This window comes from Pan troglodytes, chromosome 4 (assembly GCF_028858775.2).
Source record: "Pan troglodytes isolate AG18354 chromosome 4, NHGRI_mPanTro3-v2.0_pri, whole genome shotgun sequence".
In the NCBI taxonomy this organism is placed as follows: Eukaryota; Metazoa; Chordata; class Mammalia; order Primates; family Hominidae; genus Pan; species Pan troglodytes.
This window is the reverse complement of record NC_072402.2, coordinates 105,416,764-105,439,959: the sequence shown is the minus strand read 5'-3', so window position 1 is coordinate 105,439,959 and position 23,196 is coordinate 105,416,764. Positions and strand designations below refer to the sequence as shown.

General features: G+C 36.2%; 1 long non-coding RNA gene across 10 annotated transcripts; it reads left to right on the top strand.

Moving 5' to 3' along the window:
• The first annotated feature begins 1,200 nt into the window (after positions 1–1,200).
• LOC107974796 (uncharacterized) lies at positions 1,201–18,336 on the top strand. 10 transcript variants are annotated; one of them, XR_001717812.3, is made up of 7 exons: positions 1,259–1,391; positions 1,501–1,659; positions 7,512–7,659; positions 8,771–8,847; positions 12,431–12,530; positions 15,425–15,551; positions 17,527–18,336. It is a non-coding gene; the product is annotated as an uncharacterized LOC107974796 (long non-coding RNA). The 10 variants fall into 10 exon arrangements; XR_001717813.3 differs by lacking the exon at positions 8,771–8,847; XR_001717815.3 differs by lacking the exon at positions 12,431–12,530.
• Positions 18,337–23,196: the final 4,860 nt, after the last annotated feature.

Here is a 23,196-nt window from a genome sequence, read left to right as displayed (position 1 = left end):
GTTTCTCTTCCTTCTTCTTTTTCTTCTCCTTCTGGTATTCTCACTACATGTGTGTTATGCTGTTTTAGCTGTCCCATTATTCTTGGAATTCTTTTTTTTTTAAGACAGAGTCTTGCTCTGTCACCCAGGCTAGAGTGTAGTGGCACGATCTAGGCTCACCGAAACCTCTGCCTCCTGGGTTCAAGCAATTCTCCTGCCTCAGCCTCCTGAGTAGGTGGGATTATTGGTGTGCACCACCACTCCTGGCTAATTTTTATATTTTTAGTAGAGACGGGGTTTCACCATACTGGTCAGTCTGGTCTCGAATTCCTGACTTCCTGATCCACCTGCCTCGGCCTCCCAAAGTGCTGGGATTACAGATGTGAGCCACTGTGACCAGCCTATTCTTGGAATTCTGTACTGGCTTTATTCAGTCTTTTTTCTCTTTGCTTTTCAGTTTTAGAAGTTTCTATTGTTGTTAAGAGATTCTTTCCTCAGCCATGTCGAGTCTACTAATGAGCCCATCAAAGTTACTCATTTATTTTATGTTTTTAATCTTTAGCATTTCTTTTTGATATTTTCTTTTTACGTCTAGCATTTCTCCTTGATTTTTTAAATCTCTCTGCATACGTTATCTATCTGTTCTTGCATGTTGTCTACTTAAATCCATTAAATCCATTTTAATTAAAGCATATTAATTATAGTTGTTTTTTAATTTCTGGTCTGATAATTCCAACATTCCTGCCATATCTGGCTCCAGTTCTGATGTTTGTTCGTTATCTTCAAGCTGTTGTTGCCTCTTTAATATGTCTTATGATTTTTTATTTATAGCTAAACTTCAGTGATGTAGTAATAAGATGTTGGGGGAGAGGAAGTATTCTATAGTCCTATGATTAGGTTTCAATCTTTTGGTAAGTCTGTGCCTTTGGGCTGTGAACTTCATGGGTGCTTCTCAGTTTTTTACCCCTTAGGTGGGACAGGATGGCTAGAAGGGGCTGGAGTTGGATATTTCCCTTCTCCCACATAGAAGACCAGAGGGAGCTGGAGCTGGGTATCTCCCTTCCCCCAAGTCAGTTAGGTCCTGAGAATACCCCAGAAGGTTGGGCTGTAGTAAAATACTTTCTCCTGAGGGCAGGCTATGTTAAGAAGAACAGAATGCTTTGGTATGTTTTGTATATGTTTTTTTCTCCTTCCCTCCAGAAGCACCAGGGGATTTTTCTTACATATTTACCATGAGAACCTAATAGAGCTCCAGGTGGTAGGACTCACAAAAGTGTGGGGCTTCCCTGTGATTGGGTCCTCCTGGAGCTTTTTAACTCTGAGGCTTGTCTACACCAAGCCTCCAGCATTTCATTGATTACACTTTAGGTTTTCCTACCCCAGCACTGCTTCCTACAGAGGCTCTGTCTCAGGTAAGTTGTGATTCTCTGTGTCTATCTTTCTGTCTCTCCAGTTCTGGGGGTAGCAGTTTGCCCTGTGACCTCATTTCCCTGATTAATCTAAGAATTATTGATTTTTCAGTTTGTTCAGCTTTTTACTTGTTTGGACAGACTGGCAACTGCTAAGAATCTTACATAAGTGATGAGAAACTTCCAGTTTTGGTCCTACTTTCATGGGGAAATCTAGAATTGTCTCTAGATAACGTTTAAGGGAAGAAGGTCATGTTTTTATTTATTAAAGGTAAGTGAAGAACATTTTTCAGTCTTGTATTCCTAAAACATGTACTTGCAAAGGTGCTAAATTTCGTGTGTATTTTTACATCCTGGTGAATATGATGGCTAATAACACAGAGGCCTAACTCTTCCTTTTGATTGCAGATGTAATATGCTTATAGGGACTTATCACTGTGACAGGAGAATTTTATAAATGTATCTTTTTTCTTTCCAGCTGATGTACAGTTGGATTCATTTCATTAACATGCAAATTATATAGCATTTCAGTGCATTTTGCTAGTATGTACATATTTTATGTAAAATTTTAATCATAATTTGACATACATGGAAAAGAATGTACAGATCATAAACATACAGCTGAATAAATTTTTGCGGAGCAAACAAACCAATTTAACCAGCCCCCACATCAAGAAAAAAAACATTCTCAGAAACACAAAAGCCTTCCTGGGCTTTCTTGACCCTTCCTGTGCTACTCTTTCCTTCCATTTACAAAAGTAACTACTATTTTGTCTCCAAATAGCTTTGGACTTGTTATTATGGAAGCATACTATATTTACTCTTTTGTCAGGCTTCTTTTTCTCAGTGTTACATTTATGAGATACATTTTTGCTGTTAAAGATAGTTGTAGTTCGTTCATTTTCATTGCTATATAGAATTTCATTGTATAAATATACCAAGGTTTATGTGTCCATTATACAAATGACATTTGGGTTGTTTCAAGTTTGGGGCTATCACAAATAGTGTTGCTGTGGATATTCATTTACATACATTTTGAAAACATATGTATGCACTTTTATTGGGAATATACCTAGGAATGAGAGGGCTGGGTCATAGTGTAGGCCTTATACACTGTTTAGCTTTAGTAGATATGACAGTGGAGTCTTTTAGTCTCCCAGAAACTCCCCCTGAAAACAAAGCAGACTAATTAGGATTGTAGGGGGAAAATTATGGATGATGTATTCAAAAAACTGGGAAAAAGAATCCCTACATATTCCAGAATAGAAGGGAGCATGCACAAAGCACCAAGATAAATAATTGTGTGGTAGGGCTGGTAGGGAAATAAAAAAGATGTCTACCAACGTATCGTACAAGCCAGGGAAATAAAAAAAAATCATCAACACATACCCCCCAAAAGAGGGGACACTATGCTACCTGGGGGAAGGGTCTGACAACAACCAGCAAAAGTGAGGAAAGTCCTCACAGGATTCAAATTGTAAGTAAATGCAAAAGACTGCACAACCCTGGGAAGATTCCACCATGCTGTGTCAGGTTACATCTTCCAGAATTTCAGGGATACCTGACAAATCTTCCTTCATGAGTTTTCAGGATACACTAGGAGGAATCAAAATCAAATTGACTAGAACATAAATATTAGGGACAAATAAAGAGAAAAGTTTCCGATAATAAGGGAGGAGTGTTGCCCTGGAAGCACATCCCAAAATATACCACACAAGCAAAATAAAAATCTAAAGCTGAGAGCTCTGTGGAGCTAAATTCAACACTTTCCAGACTGTAGGCTGTAGATCTGATTGTGTCCTTAACCAGATGTGCCATCATAGGAAGTTCCGTGTCCTCTTTCACCTCCAATTTCCAATGAAAACAGTAATCATTTTGTTATTTATCATTTACTCATGAAATTCGTGAGTTTGTTGTAAAAATGTAATGTGGTAATGCTTGTCAAGTGTCTACATACTCCCTGAATGTAGCAAGTACTATAATTAATGGCTATGATTACTATTGTCACCTTACTGTACTTCTTAGTTGCATTGGATATTGTTGTCTATTTTCTACTTCTTAAAATACTTGCTTCTTCTGGCTTCTATAATGCCATTTTCTAGTCCTTTTTTCCCCTTATTTCTACATTTCTATGATTATCTTTATGAGTTTCTCTTTTCATGATTTAAAGTCAATATTCCTCAGGGTTCTGACTTTGACCTTTCTTATTTCTGTATATGTGTAACAGTGGTTGACAACCTTGATTGATTATTACAAGCACTGGGGAGCTTTTCCAAATCCTGATTCCCAGGCTATACCCCAGACCGAGTAAATCAGATTCTCTGGGGAGAGGAACCAGACATCAGTATATTTTAGAGTTTCCAGGTGATTCCTTTATGCAGCCAAGGTTTAGAACCACTGCCATACAATCTCTTTGGATGATCTCATCCACTCTGGTAGGTTCGATTACCATTTATAGCCATGGTTTTCAATCCTGGCTGCATATCAGGATCACCTGGGGACAGTAGTCTTTTTTGTTGTTGTTGTTGTTGTTGTTGTTTGTTTGTTTGTTTTAAATCAAGGTGTTCGTCTCTAACCTCAGAGCTGCTGATTTATTTAGCCTGAGGTACAGCATTGAGTGAATGTGTCTGTTATAGTTGTGGAAACCAGATTATCAAGTACAAAAAAAATGCATTTGAAGAGCAAATAGGCATTTCATGAGAACCTGAGGAATTCTCCAATAAATAAAATGAATTTGTTAGTGCGTGAATTCTTGACATATAATTTGGCTGCTAAGAGCTCTAATTTGCTTTCTTTCTAACAATTGTCTATATGACTTTGAAAGTTTGACTGAATGGATATTGTGCTTTAAAAAACATTTTATTTTGAAATAATCATAGATAGACAGAAAGTTGCAAAATTAATACATAGAGTCTCATGAGCCCTTCAAGCAGTTTCTTCCGGTGGTGACATCTTATATAGCTGTAGCACAATATCAAAACCAGGAAACTGACATGGGTACAAAACATTCAATAGACAACAGACTTTGTTCAATTTTCACCAGTTTTTAAATGCACTCGTGTGTTTGTGTGTGTGTGTGTTGTTCTATGCAATTTTATTTCATGTATAGATTTCTATAACTACTACCACAATCAAGATACAGAAGTATTCAAGCAACACAAAGAAAGTCGGTCATGCTATCCCTTTATTAGTCACACCTACCTCCACCCCTAACCCCGACAACCACTAATCTTTTCTCCATCTCTTTGTCATTTCAAGGAGGTTGTACAAATGGAATCATAAAGTATATAAACGTTGGGTTGGCTTTTTGTATTTAGCATAATGTCCTTGAGCTTCACCTAAGTTGCTGCGTGTAATACTATGTTTTTAAAATCAGAAAATGCAAAAGAGATACAAATTGAGTTTGAACATTTGGAAAAAACTTCTTTTATCTAAAATACATTGACTTGGGTCATTTAAAAGTCTGTATTTATTTAAATAACTGGGATTTATTCATTTCAGCTAATGATTTAAAAATGTAATTTAAAATTCAGGAGAGGTTAATTTTTACCTTGTTGGAGAACTATTAATGAGAGTTTCAGGTATCATTTGGAATGAAACATAAACTCAGATTGTGCAGTTTTGAAATTATGCCCTGCAACTTGATATATACTTTAAATATAAAAATTCACAAAGTGAACTCAATTTGCCAGTGCTACAGACTACTGAGGGCCAGTAAGTATTTTATTGACTGTTATATTTGGTGGAAATATAACTCTGGTAAGACTGATTTGGGATTTTATTTAATTTGAAGAAAGTTTTCTAGATTTTACTATTACTGAGGGTTTTTTTTTCTTGTCTGCCATAGCCTATTATTATTGTCACCTCTCTACAAAATGCTATTATGATTCCCATATTCAAATGCATTTTCAATTTTATTCATATTTTTGAGCTACTGACAGCTATCAGTCTTGTGACAGGTAGTATTTATGGTAATATACTCAAAAACTGTTTGAAAGAAGAGAAAAGTGAGTGATTTACGTCTTGGGTTTAAGAGGTTACATTTGATTTCATTGTAATAAGACACTTTGAGACAGACTTAGTTTTGCTGCTGTGAGCCTGCTGGAGTTATTATGCCATATTGAGCAAAAGCTTTTATCCATGTTTAGCCAAAAGACATATTCATTCCTGAAAAGAACAATTTCCATTGTCGTTCAAAGAATTGACTTCTTAGTAGGTTTTTGGGAGAGACTTTATCCTGTTAATGCCTTGCTTATGTAATACAAACGTAGGAGAGACTCCCAAAAATACATTTTAACTGTAAGAACAATTCTTCCAGACTTCTGCTTTTTGATTTAGTGATGAACTCTTCGGCTATGTTTTTCAAACACAGCCATGTTCAAAGTAGTATATGCTTCCTGTTAAGCCTTTTGACCCTGGTGTTTTCACTTATCTTTCCATTCACAAATGTTCCTTCATGTTGACATGTATAATTTGTTAAACAAACAAAAGTAACAACAAAAGAGGAAAAGCGTTTGAAAATTGTTTGTCCTGATATGCTTAATTTATTAAGTTTTTACACACTAATAAGAAAAAGAGAAAAAAAAGCCACAATTGAAACTTGGGAAAACATCATGAATGGGCAATTCATAAGAGGAGGACATAACATGGCCAATAAATATATGAAGAAATGTTCAACAATATCAGAAACATAGAAATTCAAAATTAAAAACCAACAAGTTACAATTTTTTTCCTTTTGATTGTTGAGGATTTTGTAAAAATGATAATTTCCTTGCTTGACTATAGATCAGTAAAACAGCTACTTTATGCAGCACCTAGTGTATTTGTGACAACATTTCTAAAGGCAATTTGGCAATAAGAGCCAAATACTTTAAAAATGTGCAAATATTTCACATTGTTGTTATATTTTATATCATTTATCATAATTTTTAAATTGAAACAAATTTAGTGATTAACAATAATAGAATGGCAAGTAAATCATGGAGGATCTATATGATGAAATATTATGCATTAAGGGTGATATTATGGCCAGGCATGGGGGCTCACTCCGGTAATCCCAGCACTTTGGGAGGCAGAGGCAGGTGGATCACCTGAGGTCAAGAGTTCAAGACCAACCTGGCCAACATAGCAAAACCTATCTCTACTAAAAAATACAAAAGTAGCTGGGCGTGGTGGCATGCACCTGTAATCCCAGCTACTCAGGAGGCTGAGGCAGGAGAATTGCTTGAACCCAGGAGGCAGAAGTTGCAGGGAGCTGAGATCATGCCACTGCACTCCAGCCTGGGCAAGAATGTGAGACTCCATCTCAAACAAACAAAAAAAAAAAGTGATTGTATAAATCTACACTAGCTACATAAGAAGAGATCCACAATATACTATTAAAGGAAAAACATTTACTTAATTTTTCTGTATGATATCAATTTTGCTCTCCAAAACGTGTATATGGTGACAGAGAAAAAAGAACATAGAATTCTTAACTATCGATAGTAATCATCTCTGTGCTGAAGAATCACGGTTGATTTTTTTCTCTGTGTCTTACCATATTATCCAAATTTTTATAATGTACAATGATTTATTTAAGATGAGCAGAATTGATTTTGAAATGATAACATGCAATATTTTTAAATGGATCAATACAGAGGGTTAAATGATAATAAGTACTGTGACATATCAAAAGGTCTGGGTCAAACTATTCCCACTTCTCTTACCATTTTATTTTTGTTAACCACCAAGGACCATATTTGTTATGTTCTTTCTCAAATAGACCATCTTTTGAAACTTCATCTACCAAATAAAAGTATGTAAAAGTTAATGAATATGTTTTCTCAATTTTGTTCAAAAAATTATAGTGGCCAATTATAGGTGAAGAAACAGTTGTTATGAAGTGTGATGAATGAGTATATGTGGCATCTTGACTGGGCCATAAGGTGCCCAGATATATAGTCTAACATTATTCTGGATGTATCTATGAGGGTGCTTCTGGCTGAGATTAATAATTGAATCAGTAGACCCAGTCAGGCAGATTTGCCCGTCTCTCCCAGTGTGGGTGGGCCTCATTCAATCAATTGAAGGTTTGAAAAGAATACAAGACTGAGTAAGAAAAAGTTCTTTCTCTCTGACAGTTTTCCAGCTGGGACATAGTTTTTCTTCTGTCTTTGCACATGGATTCCAACTAACACCATCAGCTCGCCTGCTTCTCAGACCTTCAGACTCAGATGGAACTACACTATAGGTTCTCCTGGGTCTGGACTTCTCAGCCTCCATAATCATGTAAGCCAGTTCCTTGTAATAATCTCTCTCTCTCTCTCTCTCTCTCTCTATATATATATATACACACACACACACATATGTATGTGTATATAACTATATATAGTGTATGTGTATACATATATACATATAAACGTATATCTAAACATGTATGTATGTATATATGTATAAACATGTACACATATATGTATATATGTATAAACATGTACACATAAATGTATATATGTATACACATACATACTATATGTATATATGTATACACATACATACTATATGTATATATGTATACACATACATACTATATGTATATATGTATACACATACATACTATATGTATATATATATAGCATGTATACACATACACACACATATACGTGTATGTGTGTGTGTTTGTGGTTCTTTTACTCTAGAGAAATGTACACCAGCCAGGTGTGGTGGCTCATGCCTGTAATCCCAGCACTTTGAGAGGCTGAGGCAGGAGGACTGCTTGAGCCCAAGTCCCAGTCTCTACAAAAAATAAAAGAAATTAGCCAGGCATAGGGGCGCATGCCTGTGGGCCCACCTACTTGGGAGGCTGACATGGGACGATCTCTTGAGCCTGGGAGGTCAAGGCTGTAGCGAGCCATGAGCATGTCACTGCACTCCAGCCTGGGTGACAGAGCAAGACCATATCTTAAAAAAAGAGAGAAAGAGAGAAAAAGAAACATACACCAGGATGAGTTGACAAAAATGGACCAAAAAACACATCGATAGTATTGCAGCACTCAGCAGCCTTGTTTTGGGATAATATGCGCAAGTCCTTTGCAGGGTTAGAAGAGTGAAATCATCAGTGGCAAGGACTACTGTGACATGTGATAAGCATGTTTGCCTGGAGAAACTAAATTTTTAAAAAATCTAATTTTTTATTGACTATCTCACAATATTTTTTCTGCTTTCTAGATAACTTTAACTTTATTTTATATGAAATGTTTACATTTTATTTATCCCTTTTTAAATAACTATCTCTTGTTCTCCATGTTTTTAAAAAAAATTTCACTATTTCATAGATGTCATATATATAGCCTCTTGACTCTGTGAGAAAAATAATTATTGTTTTATCTGTGTTCTGTTTTAGAGGTTTTCCTCAAATGTGTGATGACCTTAGCTGACCATTTTTTTTTTAAAAGAACTTCTAACATTTTTCATTAAGGAGTAAGTAATGTATATTCATTAATGCACGATGATCTTAAATGAACAGTTTGATAAATTTTTGCATATGTATAAACTTATATAACAATAGCCAATCAAAATATAGAATATTTCCACCACCCCAGATAATAACCTCCAGAGGTAATCACTATCCTAACTAATAATACCATAGATATTTTGGGCTTTACTTAAACTTCATATAAACAAAACATAAAATATAAATGTTTTTATAAGTAGTTTTTTACTAAAAATGTTGCCTGTGAGATTTATCCATGTTGTTACATGTAGTAATAGTTGATTCTTTTTTAAAAAATTGTAATTGTGATTACAATTACTATTATTATTCTAAGTGCTGTTAATTTAATAACTATTGTATAACTATTCCACTGTGTATACATGTTATAAATACTTTATCCATTTTCCCATTGATATTTTGATAATTTTCAATTTGAGGCTATTATGAAAAAAAATACTATGAACATTCTTTTACCAAGTTTTGGTAGACGTATGTACCAAATTCTCTTGGGTAAATACCTAGGAGTAGAATTCCTGAGTTGTGTGGTAGGTATGTGTTTAGATTTGGCGACACTGATGAACAGTTTTCCAAAATAGTTGCATCAATTTATGCTCACACCAGGTAACAATGTGTAAGAGTTCAAATTACTCCAGATCTTCCCCAACACTTGATGTTGTCAGTTTTTTCAATTTAAGCCATTATGGTGGTTTTATGGTGACTTCCCATTGTCATTTTAGTCGTATCCCTGATGACCAATGTTAAGTGCATTTTCCTATGTTTTTGGACATTTCCGTATACTCTTTTGTGGTATTTGTTTTCAAGTCTCTCACTTATTTTTACAAATTAGGCTGTCTTTTACTTATCTGAAGGAGTTCTTTGTATGATCTCATTAGTGTTTTGTCAGACATCAGATATTTATTACAAATATATCCATCCTATTTGTGTCTTTAGTTTTTATTGTGTTAATAATATCCTGTGATGAACCAAGTTCCTTAATTTTAATGAAGTCCAACATATCAATTTACTTTTTTTTTTGGTTAGTGCTTTTCGTGCCCCTTAGGAAATTTTTCTACTATAGGATCATGGATATGTTCTCCTATAAATTCTTCTAAACACTTCTTTTTTTATAATTAGGTGTATGATCCATCTTTAACTAATTTTGTGTATCTTATGAGATAGAGGTAAAGGTTTACTTTTTTCACATACATATTCAAATGATGTTTTCCTCAGTCTCCATTGGTCTTCTGCACACCCTACCTAGCATTCAATCAAAGATAATAAGACACAAAAAAGCAAGGGAAAAGCAACCTACTATCAAGAGATAAAGCGGTCCACAGAAATAGACATCAAGAGTGATGCCATAAAATCGAATTGGAAGTTCTCTGTACATGGATAGGATGTGTAGACAGGCACTTTGTGGGCTTCAGGTATTCAGCTGGCTTTTATATAGGAACCCATGATGTCAGTTAGTGCAAGTATTGTTTTAAGGAGATTCAGTTTCTGCCATAAAGAATCTTCCAATCCTCTGCCCCACTTGAAGGGGTAAAAGGGAGCTAGTAGCCTGTGTTTTCTTTCTAGTCTTTCACTCTGTTTTAGTCCTGTCAATCACTCCTTCTACCTTCCAGTGAAAGTGCCCCCAATTACAGAGACTTTTCAAGGTTTGGAGGGGCAATTTAGCTTGTTTGTCATTGATACTCCCCTTTGTATAGCCGTGAGAGTTAGATTCTCTGGATTTATGTACCAGTTCTACCACTTAACAGCTTTCTTGTGAACTCGCTCTGCCTCAGCTTCATCACCTATTAAATGGAGATAATGTTACTTACCTCACAGCATTATCATAATATTAACTAAAATAAATTATGTGAAGCTTTGTAATAATGCTTAGCACATAATGAATGTTCCAAAATTGTTAAGTATTATCAGCTCTTTCATTCAGCTTATTTATTTACTATTCCATTTGCTTTTATCTTCCAAAAAATGTGTAAGTGTGTGTCTTTAGTATCTCCTCTCACATTTCTTTTGTTTTTTAAAATTCCTTTCCTATAATTTTTAGAAGATTTATAAAGAAATTTAATGTAAAAACATGTTCAATACACATATTTAATGAAAATTTATTCAACTGACAAATTCAAAAGTTTAAATTGCTGCAAAGACTCTTTTTATAATTATTCCAGACCATGACTGTAAAGTCACTGAGCTACATGATCTCTAAGGTTTGTTCCAGATTAAATTTTATGAATGAATGGTATAAAAAGTCATGCCCATGAAAACAGTGAATTTCATACTTTGAAGAAAGCTAAAATCATTTGTTTACATTTTTCTCTGTTTTCCGAGTACTCACATTCCTACCTGATTGGATATTGGCTGGTTGATTGACAGGTGTGAAAAATACTTTGGGGCAGCTCTTTGGAAAAGACATGGAAAGCTATATAAATTCTTTGATCAAATTTAAATACCCTTAAGCAACCTCCATTAACCTTGAATACCTCAAGCTGTTCCCACAGGCTCTCAAACTTACTCAAAGCTCAAACCATATTTAGTGTAAGAACAAGTCCATCCATAAAATTATATATATATGTGAGTCAGTGTTGTTTCAATGGACTTAAAAAGTTTGAATAAAATATTTTTTATAAATATGATTATGGTATTAGTACCATATTTTATATCTATATTATTTATGCTAATTATGCTAAATAGATTATAGTTAATATAATACTATATTAAAAGATCATATTATTTTATTCATGTTAGAAAATATTCACAAGCAAAATAACATTTAGGTTTTCTCTTTGTTGCCTCTATCAGTTTTAAAGCAGTAGGTTATTGATGTTTTTGTGATTTTTAAAAAATCAATGAATGATCTAAAAGTTAGGGGCCTTTATTAATTTTTCTCATAAAACTTTTCTTAAAAAAATCACATTGTGGCTGCATAACATTTTCTAATTGTGTGTGTATGCATGTGAATACGTGTGTGAATGTACGTATGTTTGTTGTATGCATATGCAAATATTCGTGTGTGTGTGTGAAAGAGAGTGAGAGACATAAACCGAGTCATAATGACCCAGCCTCAGCTGGGTTTAGTCATTTTGTGTTGCTCATATGCACTTAAAATTAAATTCAAATAGTTTTAAGGTGAGTCGGGGAAATACAAAACAGAATAATGGAAATAAGGCAAAGAAAAATAGGAGGGGGGATCTCCTAGCAATTAGCTATTTCAGACTCTGAAATGATATCCCAAGAGAAGCTGAGAAGGCTCGATCACTTGAATCATTCAAAATTGGACTGGACCAAGCCTGGAAGAATATTCCACTGGGAGTAATCATGCTTTGACAGAGAAAGACTGAAAGATCTTTTCCAATTCTAATTGCCATGATCCTGTGTAATTCAATTTGAAATGGCCTCACTATTCTAATTCACAAAGATCCTATTTTTACTAACTCTTTCTTTTTCATAATCCTGCTTCTGATATCACTACTCCTTTAAAAGGAAAAAGAAACCCTCGAGCTTGGTTTCCAAGTATTCATTGAATTACGCCCCTTATTTCCTTTTTCTTTTTTTTTTTTTCTCCAGACGGACTGTTGTGCAGACTCAGGCAGCTCACTCGGGGCTGGGCAGCAGACAGTGATTATCATCACCCCCTGCTTTCATCCATTACGGCGGGTGTTAGCAGGTAAGGGTGAGGGCTGACAAAGAGGTTTTCAAAACTGGTCAGCATAAATGCTTCCAGGAGGCCAATTCAGGATAATCTATTGAAATATGGATCGGAAATATGGCTAGCCCAGGCTGAATACCTCTATCTGTTGCATTTAAGCCAAAGTAACAGAATGCTTTCATGGGGGAAAAATAACAAAAGCCATAATTACATGTGGAGAATTGTCTGTTCATATCGTTTGGGGTTAATTTCGTGAAATGGTTGCCATTCTGTCTGGGTCCAGCGTCTGTCTCAGCCACTTTATTTGTTTTGAGATGCTTCAGGGGTAAGGTCCCTGGAGACTTGAGTCCTGGAGGCCTTCTGGTTTCCAGGAGCCAATTTGTGACAAGATCAAAGGGGTCTAAAGTCCCAAGAGCCTGAATTACACTATGGAATTTACTGGTATATCTCATTTTACAGAGCACTTCCATGTTTGAAAGGTATTAGGGAGTAAATTTTAGTGAATCGAATTTTATTAACCCACTAACATACTATACTTCCCATTGGTAATGGTCCCTGGACTCTAGCTTTCATTTTTCCTTGTCTATCTAGTAATTAATGATCAAAATTGAAGTGGAGCCATGCAGTGAATTTCTTTATAAGCCAAGAATGCTTTGTAACATCAGTGTTTTCTTTCATATATAATTTTTATTAAACAATTTGAGGAAATGAAGAACTAAAACAAAAAATATTCTGAAAATTTGAGGTAGAATTTCCAAACACTTCCAAAACAGTAATAATAATACCTTAAAATTCAAACAATTATACACAGATAATATTTAAATTCCTGGAGTGAAAAAAGCATGCTACTAATGCTAATTTTTTATCTTGAAATATTTCAAACATATAGAAAAACATCAACAGTAATATAACAAATGTGTATTACATACCATTAAGAATTTTAATATATGAACAGATTTTCTTTATTAATTAAAAAAATAAAACCTTGTACTTAGAGTTGAAGAATGTTTAATCTCTTCCCTGGTATTATTTTTCCTTCTCCCTCTCTAAAATAACTTCTGTCCTGAAGTAGAAGTATATTCTGACCATTTATTGTCTATATTTTTACTATACTTATATGAATCCCTAATTGGTATATAGTATTTTTTGTGAGAATTTTATTTTCTACATCTTATTTTCATTCAATATTTTATTTTTAAGATCTACCCATATCAATACATGTGGATTAAGATTTTAAAAAATTTAATAGATATGGAACATTCCATTACTATTGACTTATCCTACTCCATTATTATTTACTTATCCATTATTTTAATGATATGCATTTAGGTTGCATCCAATTTTTCACAGCTGTACTGTGCAGCATGTCTCCTTATGCATAAATGTTCAAATTTCTTTAAAGTCTATAACAAGAATTAGATTTTCTGGATCTAGAATATATGCATCTTCACCTTCACTGTATACTACCAAATGCTCTCTAAATGTATTGCTCTCACCAACAATGATGTAGTCAAATTGATAAATCTTTCCCTTTAAGATTTATGCTTTCTGTGTTTAGTTTAAGAAATCCTTCCATCCCCGAATTATAAAAATATATTTGTTGTGTGTTCACATTTGTGTCTTTAATTCATTTGGGATTTATTTTGGAATATGACATGAGGTAGGGTTCTAATTACATTATTTTCATATGGATAGCAAAGTTACTTACAACGCCCACTGTCTTTTAAGGTCTCATCTGTATATAGTGAGGTCTGATGTAAGAGCAGGTTCTGTGAATCCATTTATGGATGTGTTGACCCTCTCCTAACACCACATTATTTTAGTTGATAAAGTAGTACACGAACTCATGATATCTAATGGAGTGAATCCGTCCTTTTTGTTTCTCTTCTTCAAATTTGTCTTGGCTGTCCTTGGACCTTTGTGCTCTTATATGAATTTTATCAGTTTTTAAAAAAAATCTTCAATACAATAAATTGGTAATAAAAATGTGTAACATCTATCCTACTTATATCAAACCACTAAATCTAATTTATTGGTCATTCATCAATATTAAAGATATCCTGCCATGTCCTGACACTTAACATCTTTGAAAAATAAGCTTATCATATTCCCTTTCCTCTACAAATAATTACTTTCTGTTTCAGCAATTTTCATGTGATTGCCACTCTCTCAATTCATGGGCCTCTAATATCCATCCTGCACCAACTTTAGAGATCCAGTCCTTTCTGTTGTGCCACCGGGAGATTATTTTGTAAATGTAACTTCTTTTCAATCCTCTATTATTTTTCACTTCAATCAATTCTACACAGAACTGGTAAAGCAATTGCTTTACTGTTTTAATCATGCCACTTTTCTGCCCAAGCATGTAGATTCATATTTGCCACAAGGCTTGAGTGACTCTCAGAGACCACACATCCTATCTCATGGATGAATGACTTGAGTCCCAGAGAGGATTTGCCCTGCCCAGTGTGTCACACAGCTAGCCAGGAGAGGAATTAGGACCCGGAAGGTAAAGCCTAGTCTAGACTTCAGGTCTTCTGATTCTTGAACCAATTCTCTTTTTGCCTTTCGCACTGCTCTACCAAACCTTCGGATAGCATTCCCTACATTATAACACTGGATCAACTGTACTTCATGTAAATTCCTCAAATGAAATTCCCTTTCTTAGTCTTACCTCAAAACATTGACTTGTTCCTTCCTACTGCCTTGGAAATACAAGCTTCCATCTTGAAAGCCAGCCTCCTTACTTTCCACTGAGTTACATCTCAACTTCTTGGAAATGTGCACCTTTTTCAGGATGTAACTACTGATGCTACTGCTACTACTACTCTTAACAACTGCAATACGACCCTCACTTACTGTACTTTACCTGGCTCTTGAAAGACATAACCTCAACTTTCCTCATTCCACAGATGTGGGATTTGAGACCCAAAGAAGTGAAGTAACCTGCCCAAGTTTACACAGCTTGGAGTAGAACCCGAGTTTCTATGGACTCCAGAGCTCATGAGTTCACCACTTCATTCTGTGCCTCCTAACTCTGTAAGTATTTGGCACTCTTCAACTCCAGATTGCTCTTGAATTCAGTTGCCTTTACTATTAGCTGCTTTGGGTATGTGCTGAACCTTTGTCATAAATGTAGGCTCTAGCCTTGCAGCTAGACAGTCTCTCCTCTGAATACAGGATCATTGAAAACTTTCTTTAGATTGTCTAGCTCCCCTCAGGGCAGCTATGAAGCCCTGCTCTGAGCCCTCCTCTGACTGATGAGGGTTTAATTAGCCTAGAGATTCCTCTGTGACAACCAGCCAAGAAGCTTCTATGTTGAAAAATCTCCCATTGTGCCAGAGACTAAAACTGAGACTTATATATATATTTTTATAACAAGGTGAATAGAATGCCACTGAGAAAACACACTTACTGTATTTCAGCATAATAATTTCTTTGCTGTTGCATAAAGACCAAGAAAAAGCTCTCTCATCATAAGTTACTGTTTCTCTAGCTAGTATTATATACCATTAATTAGAAACCCAAATTCTACCTATCGTGTAAAATGTATTACAAAAATTATGAGGAAATATTTCTTCAAAAGTAATTCTGTGAGAGTAAAACATAAAAGCATATAAAATTGCTGAAATGAAGAAAACACAAAATGTAATGCAGTGTGAGGTCCACTATTTGCAGTACTCCAATTCTATTTTCCAGGAGCTTGGATGAGAGTGCTCAGTGGCCAGGCTTGGACAAGGAAGGAAGTTCTGTCCTCATTCCACTTCATCTTGGGCAGTCATCTTGCAGCAAGGAAGGGCAATGAGCAATGAGGCTCAGTTCCCAAAAGCCTGATTTAAAGGACAATTTTAATACTGTTGGGGTTTTTTATTGTAAAATTTACAAAACAGATTTTTAAACTAATAGACTGTTTTTAAAAACTAATTGATTTTTTTAAAAAAATTAATAGACTTTCATTTTTAGAGCAGTTTTAGGTCTATAGAAAATGTAAGTGGAAAGTATGGAAAATGCCACCCACACCCTCTCCTACCTCACCTTACAGTTCCCCTATTTTTAACATCTTGCATTAGTGCAGTACATTTATTATAACTGATAAACCAATATTGATACATTATTAACTAAAGTCTACAGTTTACATTAGGGTTGACTTTTGTGTTGTACATTTGATGGGTTTTGAGAAATGTATAATGAAAGGTATCTACCATTACAGTATCATCAAAACAGATTGTAAGCTAACAAAATTTCACAAAAAGAAGACTAAAAGATACCATGTTGAAACATTTAACTGTGCTGAAACACGTTAAATCAACTAAAACTCAACCCAAAACTTAGTGAACTTATAGTTCCTTTCAGACAGAAAAGCAATATAGTAAAAATTAAGTAGCCTTTTCTTTGAAAATTGTACTTATTTTGATAAACAGTGCTGTCAAAACAGAAATATGAACACCACATACTCTAGTTCATTCTCTTTCCTGTGCTGCTCTCATGGTTTGGTGTGAATACTTCATAGTTAAAGTATGTCTTCCCTTGAGGATCACACAGCCATTTAATTTCTGTTCTGGCATTTGACCTATTGTGTTTATGAGGTTCTATTGAGAAATGGAATTGATGATTTCTTCCATAACCACAAAGAAAAAATTGAGAGTTACTGATTTCAAACCACTATTATAACCTTTCAAGTTTTTCTGGAAAAATGTTTTCTTTCCAAAATGAAAAGAAAAGGAACTCCTTATTAAATGTCTAACTTTTCTGTATCATCACATCTTTCAATATGTTAAATTCACCTCAGACTTGGCTGGAGGAAAGTTGGGGTTCCTCATCTGTAGTTTGGAATCTACCAGGAGATGTCACTGGCTGGCCTAATCTCTATTGGTTCCTGCTTGTTCAGGCATTATTTTCAAGGAGAAGAGTGGATTTTCCATCTGGGGCCTACCCCTCCTGTCCTCCACAATAACTTTCTTGTCAGTATACATTCACTGTTAGTGCTTCAAAGACTGTCCTTCTCAACCCCCAGGTGCCGCTGAGGACTCAGAAGAAGCCAGTGCTAATGCTTTCTCCAGTTTCTCTCCTCTTGTGTGAACTGTGTGAACTGCCACTTTAAGACTCTCTTGGAGAATCATAATCCAAGTTGCGAAGTCCAACAATTCCTCTGGAGAAATGGTCCTCAACTGGGGGCAAATTTGGGCCCCAGGAGACATATGGCAATGTCTGACAATGTTTTTTTGATTGTTACAAACAGGTTGGGGAGAGAGTCCTGCTAGCATCTAGTTGGTAGAGGCCAGAGATAATGCTGAACAGCCTGCAGGATACCCCGAACCCCATCAAAAGATTCTCTGACCCAAAACGTCAATGGTACTGAGGTTGAAAAACCCTGGTCTGGAGTTTTAATCAGTTGGCCATTTTTGCCATCCCATGTTGAAATATTTTTATTTAAAACATTACATCTGGTTTATTTTTTCAAGATAATGTCCAGTGTACAGTGGAAAATGATGTGTTTTCCTATCACTTTGCTCAAGAATAAAGCTGTAATATTTGCAAAATAGATAACCTTAGTTGTCACTCAAAATGTAAACTGTCATAAGGGATAAGAGATTAACTGATTTCACTGTCAACCTTTACAGTGTCATTATTTTTCCCTGTAACTGTCTGCTTGATATCCTTGCTGACGAAGATGTTTTAAAATGGAAGACAATTAGAGGCTTTATGTTTATGAAAAATGAAGTGTTCACACACAAAAGAATGCACAGTGGACCTTTTATGGGATGTTTAAAATATCCTTTCATTAAAAGATTTTCTTAAGTGGCTGTTTGTCACTTAATAGGAATCCCCGTTGTTGCTACTGTTGTTTTCATGCATAAATACCAGCATCTGTAGGTTTCCGGGGTGTTCTTTAGAATTTCACACCACTTGACTTCATGTTGGGTTGCCTCAGATGATTTTTCAATCTTAAAGTCACATCACATAAAAGCATATCTTTCAATACACTACAAAGACCACTGGAAACTGGCAGCCAGAGAACAAGATTCTACTCACTGATTAGTTTTGTTTAGCTAGGATGGAATTCAAATCTTTTTAAATGAGTTGCCAATATTCTTAAAAATTAGTAGATTGCTCATAAGAATCTAAATTATTTTTCTTTTCTGAAAAATGAAAAGATCTGGCTTTTTTGGCCAGCATTCCTCCATGGCAACAGTCTACTACAGGAGAATGTATGCTTTAGACAGGTCTGGCACCTGCCAGCTTGCTCTAGTGTGCACCCAGCCTATTGGACACCTGTGGGTCTGCCCACTGCAGTCATTTAAGGGGATAGACCCCTGCTCCATTGCAATTGAGTTCTGCAATTGCAAGTGCTTGTTGGTAAATGTAACCCAATCCTTGCTGCATAAACTAATAGAGCAATTCATATGAGAAGGAGCTGAGGTCATTTTGGAGGATGGGAGAAAATGCGCTGAGAGTAGAGATTGAGCTGTGACTAAATGGAAGGGAAGGAGTCAAGGGAAGAGCCACACTATAAAGTAAAAGCAGATTCAGAGGCTCCAGTCTGCTTCCTAGTATCACCCCTGCAGAGAAATCTGAACTTTGGTGAGTAGAGGACAGACCAGGTAGTAAAAATGAAGGAAACTCGACTACATTTATAACCATGTCAAAGGCTCTTTGCCATTGAATTAGACTGTGCATCATCTTTGCCCCAAGTGGTGAGTTCTTAGTCCTGGCCTATGTTCTTGAGAAATCACCACAAATATAAATGGAATCCAGGAAGAGCTCCATGAGGTAGGCATCAGTCCAAGCTGGTGGTATTATTAATACAATGTGTGGGAGTTAGGACATGAAGCAAAGGTAGAGAAAATGCAAACCCAGAATCAAAGGGCAAGAAATATCAGACACAGGCTTTTGGATTGAAAGTACAGAGTCCAACTCAAGGAGAAAGGTTGAGCTCAAAACCTTACAGGGCAGGTGGGACCAATAAGGTGGCCGTTTCTGGCCCCTGCATTCCTTTGTGAGAAGTCTGTGATTTCACTTAATCTAGAAGACCCATGGGTCAACTTGTTCCTCTGTTGGTAGTGGTCTGAGGCTCACACTTGGCTCAGTCTTCATTTGACAGTGCCTGATTCGCTCGTCAGCCATAGCACATTTCGTGTACACATCGTGCTTGATAGACCATTTCTCTAGTCTTCCAGGGTCTGGGGAAGAGTCCAGGGTAGTCTGGCCACACAGAGCTTCAGGACACTTCCTTCTCTCCTTGCCCCCAAACAAGGCAAACAAGATAAAAAATCTTCAAGCTGTAGTCTCAACATGGACTTCAGAAACATGGAGATGAGAAGAAAAATTTCTAGGGGATTGGAACGAGGAGTGAGGTGAGGAAATGAGCTGTTTGGAGATATTTAAGCCTTATCTGACGAAAGAGAAAGAAGAAAGACTGGAAAGAAAGACAATTGAGGAAGAAAAAGAGTGAAAGAATTTTGAAATTGTTGCTGGAAGACATCCTAGGTAAACATTATCCTAGGCTTGGCTTTCCTTAAATGTTATGTATAGAGTGACCATATAATTTACCATCCAAACCTGGACTCTTCTAAGAGTAAAAGTGGGAGCTATTAATGATTTTTCCAAGATAACAGCATGACTTGGGATTGGCCATGGCAAACCAGGGCATCAGATCTCCCTAGTTAGGGTCAAAGTAACAGTAGCAAAGCTTCCTTTAGATTCACAGCCCCAGGCTACTAACTAAATTGTAGAGGCCTAGAGGCCTGGAGGCATAACCAATTGTATTATGTGGAAAGTGAAGACTCCAACTTGGTTAGGAGGATGAGGAGAGTGTTTCTGTCTCTGAAGTCCCTGGGACTTTAAAAAATTTCAGATGCCCAGGAATTCAACTTGAATTTTCTGGATTGGGCCTAAACAAGTGTTTTCATTTTTTTTAAGCTGCCAGTGATTCCAATGTGCAGCGTACCCAGAACTCTGCAGCTTCTCCCAGGCTTCCAGGAGACTATACCTTCTTTTGCCCTTTCCTTAATTGGCCTGTGCTGGCAAAGTGGTGGGGAAATCCTGCTACTAGGGAATTTCCTCCCTGTTTACCCGGCCCCCCACAATTCTGGGGCAAGAGGAGGTGGCGGCTGCAGCAAAGTAAGCTTGTGCATTTGAGCTGAGAATATGTATTTATTGTGAAGGATAACTGAACATTTAAAACAAACAAGAAACCTGAGTAAAACCTGTAAACCAGGTCTGAAACAGCTGTCGGCATCACAAGCACAAAAATGTAGGAAGTTATGCTTGCTTGGCTTGGTACTTTATCACGACATAGAGCCACACAGACACATTTATGCAATTGGTTGCTGTACCTATTTTGTTTTCAGAGATGCCTACAATGAATCCACTTCCAGACCCTGATGATTTAATTCAACCTGTATTTATGGAGCATCTGCTAGGGTTCGGGTGCTAGGGTCCCATAGTGGCTGCTGCACTGCAGAGAAGTTTAGCAGAGTCTTCACTTTCAAGACTGAGTCCAGTAGGGAAGTAACACAGAACCAGAGAAACCTGGGCTGCGGGGAGCTGCTCTCACCCACAGTGTCACATGGCTACATAGCCAGTAGCAACACCAGTCTCACAGGATAAATTAACAAAAGCATTTTAAATCCTTGTTGCAGTGTCTCTGAAAATCACCTAGAGCTTATACAGCTCTCAGCAAGGTTTCTAGGAGTCTTCCTGCCTCCACCCACACTGCCTTCTTCCCTCTTCTCTCTCCAGATCTCAGTATCGCCTCAGCCCTTATCAATATCTCAGTATTTCAATTTCGTCTCAGATCTCAGCATCTTGCACAGCTCGCCATGGTAACAGTTCACTGTTTCCTTTTTCTCTCTTCACTCCCCCAAACTCTAATTCCTAACTCTGGCTTCTGTAAACCTTTTCTTCTGTCTTCCTCCTCCCTCTGGGATTGGTCAGGGCCAGGGCTCCATTTCCTTTAAAATGTAAATCGTGCAGCTCTGCTCTTATTCTAACCACCAGGACAAAAGGCCAGGCTTGGAGCTGCCCAAGCAGCAAGGCTGATTCTTAGAAGCCTGGTGGAAGGGGAAGGAAAAATCTTATGACTGCTCAAAAATTAACGTATTTGCTCTCTCACTCATGCATATATACAAACATAACTACATAAAGGACCATAGTATCATGAAGTATTGTGGAAGGATTCAGGGATAATTTTATGTGAGAATGATAGTATGATGTAGAAATAAATGCCAGATGAGTGCCTTTAAATTAACTTTTATTACTGAACACCTTTGCAGCATATTAGTAAATAACATTTTTTTTAACCGAAGGAATTAAACTGCCTTTCAATATCCCACTGCTGTTCATTTTTCACAATAACAAAATGGAAACTATTGTTTATTGTTCTAATAAGTGTCAGATGTGGAGAAGTATGCCACACTTTTTAAAAGAAAATAAAAACAATATATTTTAGGTCCATAAGAACAACATAATATAGGATATATAAAAGTTTGCAATATTTTTTCTTGTTTGTATTCCTCATTAGACTGGGAACTTCTGAATAGAATGGATTATTTGTTAATAATTGCAACTGGAGCACCCAGTATAGTACCTAAAATGTGAGAGATCATCATTAACAAATAAATAATACAAGCTGGTATTAACTGAGCATTTGATAAGTACCTGACATTTTTTGCCATTTATATTGTCTGTAGTAAGGATTATGCCACCGTAAGATCTTTTAAGGCTTACATCTTCTAGTTTTTTGTTTTGTCTTACTTTTTTGAAAAAAAAATTGTGAGTACATAGTAGGTATCGATATATAGGGGTTACTTAAGATATTTTGATACAGGCATACAATGCTTAATAATTATAACCTCAAGCATTTATCCTTTGTTTTACAAACAAACCAATTACTCTTTAGTTATTTTGAAATATACAATAAATTATTGTTGACTGCAGTCACCCTGTTATGCCATCAAATACTAGATGTGATTCATTCTAACTATATTTTTGTACCCATTAACCATCCCACTTCTCCCACACAACTCCACTACTCTTCCCAGCCTCTGGTAACCATCATTCTACTCTCTGTCTCTATGAGTTCAGTTGTTTTAATTTCTATTTCCCACAAATAAATGAGAACATGAAAAGTTTGTCTTTCTGTGCCCAGCTTATTTCACTTAACATGATGACCTCCAGTTCCATTCATGTTGTTGCGAATGACAGGATCTCATTCTTTTTATGGCTGAATAGTATTCCATTGTGTATAGGTAACTGATATGGTTTGGCTCTGTGGCCCCACTCAAATCTCACCTTAAACTGTAATCCCTATAATCCCCACATGACAAGGGCGGGACCAGGTGGAGGTTATTGAATCCTGGGGGTGGTTTCCCCATGCTGTTCTCGTGATAATGAGTGAGTCTCATGAAATGTGATGGTTTTATAAACATCTGGCATTTCCCCTGCTTGCACTCATTCTCTCTCCTGCCACCCTGTGAAGAGGTGCCTTCTGCCATGATTGCAAGTTCCTGAGGCCTTCCCAGCCATGCAGAACTGTGAGTCAATTAAATCTCTTTCCTTTATAAATTACCCAGTCTCAGGTATGTCTTTATTAGCAGCATGAGAACGGACTAATATGGTAACACATTTTCTTTATCCATTTGTCTGTTGATGGATGCTTAAGTTGCTTCCAAATCTTTGCTAT